The 6600-nt window shown below is 36.3% G+C and overlaps 1 long non-coding RNA gene across 2 annotated transcripts; it reads right to left on the reverse strand.

The window, feature by feature from the left end:
- Positions 1-1728: 1728 nt before the first annotated feature.
- LOC107789515 (uncharacterized) lies at positions 1729-4080 on the reverse strand. Of its 2 annotated transcripts, none has more exons than XR_001648866.2 (2): positions 3471-4080; positions 1729-2133 (listed from the first exon to the last, which is right to left on the reverse strand). It is a non-coding gene; the product is annotated as an uncharacterized LOC107789515 (long non-coding RNA). The 2 variants fall into 2 exon arrangements; XR_012697377.1 differs by having other exon boundaries at positions 1729-2332.
- Positions 4081-6600: the final 2520 nt, after the last annotated feature.

Below are 6600 nucleotides of genomic sequence, written 5' to 3' on the forward strand. Positions count from 1 at the left end.
GAACACATGCCCTCGACATGTTCTCGAGCATTTGGATTGTCCACTCTGCTTGCCCGTCTGTATGGGAATGGAAACTTGTGCTAAGACTAACTTGAGTGCCCAGAACTTTCTAGAACTTTTTGTCATGACCCAAAATCTCACCAAAAGCCGTGATGGCCCCTAACCCGCTTTCTAGCAAGCGAAGACTCAATCAACAATAATGAAAACAGATTATCAAGTCTTTAACAGAATCATGATTATTAAGTCTTTAACAGAATACATCTCAAATCAATATCATAAATACATAAGTCTAAGACAAGGTCTAAACACCATCACAAATAATATCCCAAAACCTGGTGTCACCTCATCACGAGCATCTAACAAGAGTAAACAATATCAACTGAACAACAATATATGTCCGAAAAGGGAATAGATTGACATAATAGATAAGTAGGGAGGGGTGTCACACCTCCTATTTATGGGCATTATGAAAAGGAAAGGAGTTTTTCCAATTAAATTAAAATTATTTAAAAATTGATTAATTTATTAAGTTAATGAGTCGCCACTTAGAATTATTTATTACGGTGTTCCGAGCCACCAAATTATTAAAATCCCAATTCAAGAAAAACTTGACTCCATTTATGGTCCGTGAACACATAAGACCGGGTAAGAAATTTTGTTAACCAAAGTGAAGGTATAAGGCACTCTCCGAGTCCGTAGTTTTAGCACGACCACTTTAAGAAACTACACTTGGATTTAATTAATCTAGATTATTGCATATTTAGGCATTTTATGCATTTTTACTTTTATTTGCTTATTGTTATTTTTAAAAGAGTTATGAAACTAATCTTGAACAAGTCGCGTTGTCGCACACTTATTGTTTGTATGTATTGAAAGATCATGCCACGCGTACATACTCATGATTTAACAACACGTTTATTTATTATTTTAAGTTATAGGATCAAGGCACGTAGACGCACGCTTGAATTTTGGGATTACATATCACGTTTATTTATTATTTTAAGTTTAGGATCAAGGTACGTAGACGCGCGCTTGAATTTTGGGATTACATATCACAGTTGTGCCACGGAAATAATACCCACAACTATAAAAATTTATTATTAATTGAAGCGCGCCTAAAGCAACTAGCGATGTTTATTCTTCCTAGCTTGAGATTATTGTGAGGCCAAGAATTGTGGAATTTATTGGTTGATTAGGGGTGGAGTTTAGACTATTGGTAAGTTAGTTTGTTAAAAAAAATATTTTACGCCTGTTAGGATTTTAAAGGATTATTAGCAATCTGTCTACTATGAAAAAGACTATGAATTGAACTAAAGTAGACTAAAACTATGGTTTAGATATATTGCATATTTGATAGGAGCGTGAGGTTTATCGGACTTGGTGTAGCAATGGAGGCATTTAAGAAAAAATGAACCAACGATTAGTTCTGAATTTATGAATAAAATCGAACTTGCAGGGTTAGAGGTGAATCATTTACACACAACCGAGTTCAACCAATTTATCATATACTTCCAAGCCCAAATAGCCCAGAAATCTTAGAGTCAACAGACTCATCTAGAAAAACAAATGAGGCCCATACGACCTTCAGAAGCCTGATCTTAATTCAGGGGTCCAATCGAACCCCTTTACGCTAATAGTCCTATGATTTTGCGATCGTTGGCCAAACATCATCAATTGATTTCGTTTAATTACGAGTTTTAATGGCCGGCTCTACTGATAAAATTACACTTTGCAAAATATCTTTCCATAATAAAATGTGAAGCAGTATAATTACAATCATCCAGATAATTATCATGTCAAAATTTATAGGAACTCTTACATAAACAAACGCCTAATTTCGTCTTTCAGAATCAAACAAGCAAGTTTCCTAACTAACCACTCTAAAGTCAAATCCCTCACATTCTTCACATCCAGGCGTACCTATTCTCTTTTTCTGCACCGTTATGACTCCGGCATAGATTTGATTAAAGCCTTTAACAATATACTAATCCTCAAACGTACAAACATCACTTCTATGCTAGAGATCTATCCATCACAATTAATCTTTTGGTTCTGGAAGTGCAAATCTGACTCATAGATGGTCAGATCTAAAAGTGAGAACCTTCCACTGGAATTTTCATCTACTAAAACAACCTTTAAGGCATAGTGTAAGCATTAGAAATCAGAAACTTTCACAATATAGAAATTACAGCATCCAAACTATGAACTGATAACAACAAATCAAACCTTAAAGTTCATAGTAGATCAAACACATATGCTTTCAGATCTTTATTGAGAGGCAAAGAATAAACACATGCTGCTTCAATGGACGAGTTTTCCTAATTTTAGTAACCTATTTCATTCACAATAGTTGTCAATGAACTTATAGCCTTTATTTTGAACATTAAAAGAGCATTCAACACATATTATAGTAAAAAATTTAAGTTCGAATAAATCAGCAAAGACCAAAAATAAACTGACACTTTCCATCATTCATAACAACAATAGGTACAAAGGTTTTTGTGTTTACCTATAGCAAGATAAATCATTGAAAATGGCCAAATAAAGGCTAAAAGAGAAAGGATGGAGCTAAGCAACAAAATTCAACAGCATCAGGCAAATAGAGTACTAGATCACAGTCAGTTCTTGAAGCTCAGAGAAAAAGAGATTGAAAACTCGAGAATCAGCGGAAAACCAATAGCAAACTCCTAATCTTTTCTTAGCTCTTCAAAATCCTTCAAACCCCCTTTTTATTTCTATGTTTCTTGGATCTCAGCCTTTAGTGACTTCAAGGGAAGAATACTATTTCTTGCAACGGCTGACTGCGTTTTAAGATGAGTGTATAATGGGCTTATATAGATCCCATGCCCTAGGGTTCCCTCCATTTCCCCTCTCTTACTTATTTTTCCCCTAGCCAATCACAAGACTAGTTTTCTATTCTCGGCTTTTATTAGTTACAGAAGATTCTTCTTAGTTATTTTCCCATGTTATCACAAATTCTCATGTACCTATCTAATTGCAGTTGACTCACCCTCTTCTAGAACCTTCTTTTCATTTTTCCTTTAGTTCTTTTCCCCTTATACCCTTAGGCGACCTTTGAGGGGCTCGGTCAAGCTGGATCGAGCTTTGGGATTACAAGTTAAGCCCATGTGGACCAAATGAAGGTCCAACATGAATTACTAAACCACCTAAAGCCCTTTAGTACATCCCAGAAACCTAATTAGCACCCCATATCTACAAATCCTATTTGATCATCTAAAAATAAAAGTCAACCAAACATTATCAGTCAAAGATAAATTAGCCACTTGAAAGTTAACTAAAACATGCCAACTAACTCATGCAACAGTTAATTAAGTTATGAAAGTGAATTAATACCTAATCACTCATGCATGCTATTTTGTTTAAACAAAATAGAAGGAACTAAAATTAAAGTAAAGAAACAAAAACAGAAAAATAAAGAAAGAAAAAGAAATAGAGATGTAAGAGAATACCCATCAAGGTGGAGCCAAAAATGGGAGGATTCAAATGGTGGCCGACTCGGCATAATCCGACCACCAATGGACCTTTTTCTAGGAGATCCACCTTGAAATTCTATGTCCTGGTGGATCTTCCTAGAGTAAGGCTACTGTGGGTTCGATGGGGACGGAGACGAAGGAATTGATCGATTTTGGCCGGTTATCAGTGAGTTGACCGGCGTCGATGGCTGTGAAACTTCACAAGACCAGCATCAATCTAAAGATCTTCGTGAGATTGATCGACTGATGTAGGTTTTGTTGCCATCAAGGCCTAGGTTTGGTATAAAATCAAAAAGGGGCCAAAGGGCTAGGGTTTCAAATTTCGTGGCTAGATTCGTGGATTCTGGTTGAGATTCAAAAGATACTGGTATGAGATTTGAAGAGAGGAGAGCAAGGAGAAGCAGGTTCTGAAATTGGGCGCCGGGGTTTTGGAAGTGAGTTTGTTTGAGAATAAAGGTCCGACCTTTACATTTTAATTTTATTAAAATTGAAATTGGACAAAAACGACGTAGTTTTGGCTCGCAACTACATCGCTTTGATCTTTGAATTGAATGCGGGGCAAACCGGGCATTGAAAGTGGACTTGGAGCGGGTATTTCTTGTAATAATAGGCCAAATGAGCAGGCCCAGTCTGATCTAAATCCAAAACATGCCCTCTCCATCCTATTTAATTTGTAACCACATTTAAAATGTGTACAAACTAAAACCTATTTTCAATTCCAGCCTATATTGTCTAATAAAACCATTTTATCAAAATTATATAAATTATCCTAATTGACTATTAGTCATACCAATTATATTTCTAAAAATGCAAAATAACTAAATGCACATATTTTTGGGTAATTTTGTGATTTAAAGTGTGCCTGATGATGCCAAAAAATGCATGTAAATCTACAAATGCTATAAAATGTAAACAAACAAATAAATAAAGGATCCTAAAACTTCTATAAAAAGTTAAAATAATTTAAAAAACTAATTTGAAGTATTTTTAGGAATAATTTTGCATGGGGCAAAAATTATGAGCTCACAAGGGGGACTCCATGTGTTGCGGATCGGATCAAGTAAAGCAGCTCTCCACAGAGTCTCCAAATATGCTCCTATTCAACTGGATGGGTACCACAAGTACTTGCCTCACAACCTGCTAAAAAATATATAGAAGTGTAGTACGAGTACAACACCATGGTACTCAGTAAGTATCAAGTCTAGCCTCGAAGAACTAGGGGTAAGAGGTCGATATCGACACTTATTAACAGTTTAATAATCAGGCAGAAGCATAAATGAGATATGAAATAAGGCATGGAATCATCAAATAAGTACGAAAGCAAGAAGCACAGTGTATATGGAATTTAGGCATGCTTAACATATATAGGAGGTCAAATGAGGTGTCCAATACCTCAATCCTCGCACAAAAACATGATGCAAATCAATCAACATTTATATAAAGAGTCTATGATATGTAAATATGCATGTCAGGATCCCTTTTCAAAGGTCACAACACAAATCCATGTGCCTGACACAGGCCACGTGTCAAAACTAAGCACCAAATCTGAATGCCTATGCTCATAGGGACCAAAGTAACATGGGTAATCACCTAAATCTAGAGAGACGAATGCACATCCAAGCGTTAATCATTTTACAATTAGTGATCAATAATAGATATCCGTTCATAATACCATAGTGCCAAATTCCTCTACTTTTCACAATATCCTATTCTCCAGCTCATGCATATGTGTATGAAATAATATGATTAAGAAGCAACAGACATAACAATAGAGACGCGGATAAAAGCTCATATGGCTAAACGATGACTATGACTAATCATGTAACTCAAATTATCTCAACAATTCAATAAGTAATTTTAACATTCAAAAAGTCTTTTCATAACATTTAACATGAATAAATTAAGCCATATAACCACCAATCATGAATCAAATAAGGTAAGTGTATGACTACGACTTAGTAAGAAAGCTCAACATGCCAAAATGATCCTTTATGCCCAATTCAACAAGTCATAATCTTAAGCATGCTTCTAAGACATAACTATGAAGCATCACGTAGTCATATAATCAACGAAAAATGGATAATAAATTCACATAGTCCAAACAAAATATATCATAACCCAAACTCTACTAGGTATTGTCATAACCTAGCTACGCATATACGCACATCACCTCGGATATACGTGGCTCCTGAATCAAGTAACAGGTAGCAGATAGATCACCTATATGAAGAATTTTCTCTTACAAGGATAGACAACAGACTTACCTCCACAATGCTTTTCCTTTCAAATCCACCTCCAAACGACTCGAATCTAGTCAAATAGTACTTAAATAAGTCAAATAATGCTATTGAAATCAACTCCAAACAATAAAGCTTCAATTTTTAATAAAAAATGTACAAAAGTCAACCCGCGCCCCACATGATCAAAACCCGAGTATTGGAATAGATCCCGACTATCCATCACCTCACGAGTCCAAATACATGATTAGATTCCAAAACGGAGTCTAAATCGGCACTCAAAACCCCAAATTACACACTTTTAGGTTTTAGATAAAATCCCCAAAATTTCACTTTAAAATTTCATGTTTAGGTGTAGAAATCCATGTGAATCAAGAGATATAATTAAACCCAAGTGGAATTTACTTACTCCCAAAATTATGGTGAAAATCTCTTCCAAACTCACTTTTTGCCGAGCTCCAAAACTCAAAATAATGAAAAAGAGTCAAAACTCGAAATATGACATGACGTCAAGCATTTTCGCTGTGCCCAAAATGTCCGCATTTGCGAGCACCGCTTCTGTGACTAAAGCCTCGCATCCACGAGCTCCCTTTCACCAGCCAGACATCGCACATGTGACACACAATCTGCATCTGCAGAATCATAGTGCGCACACTCACTCGCAAGCGCGACAATGTATATTCTCCAGGACCTCTGTATGTGCGGTCCCCATCCTAGGAATGCCTTCGCAGGCGCATATTATTCCTCACAGGTTCGACCCTTGCACCTGCGCACCTCCCTTCACCGGTGCGATGCACCAGAACCAACAACATCAACAACTCCTAAATGGTCTAGAACTATCCCAAAATGCACCCGAGCCCCCATCCAAT

Source organism: Nicotiana tabacum, chromosome 12, assembly GCF_000715075.1.
Source record: "Nicotiana tabacum cultivar K326 chromosome 12, ASM71507v2, whole genome shotgun sequence".
NCBI lineage: Eukaryota > Viridiplantae > Streptophyta > Magnoliopsida > Solanales > Solanaceae > Nicotiana > Nicotiana tabacum.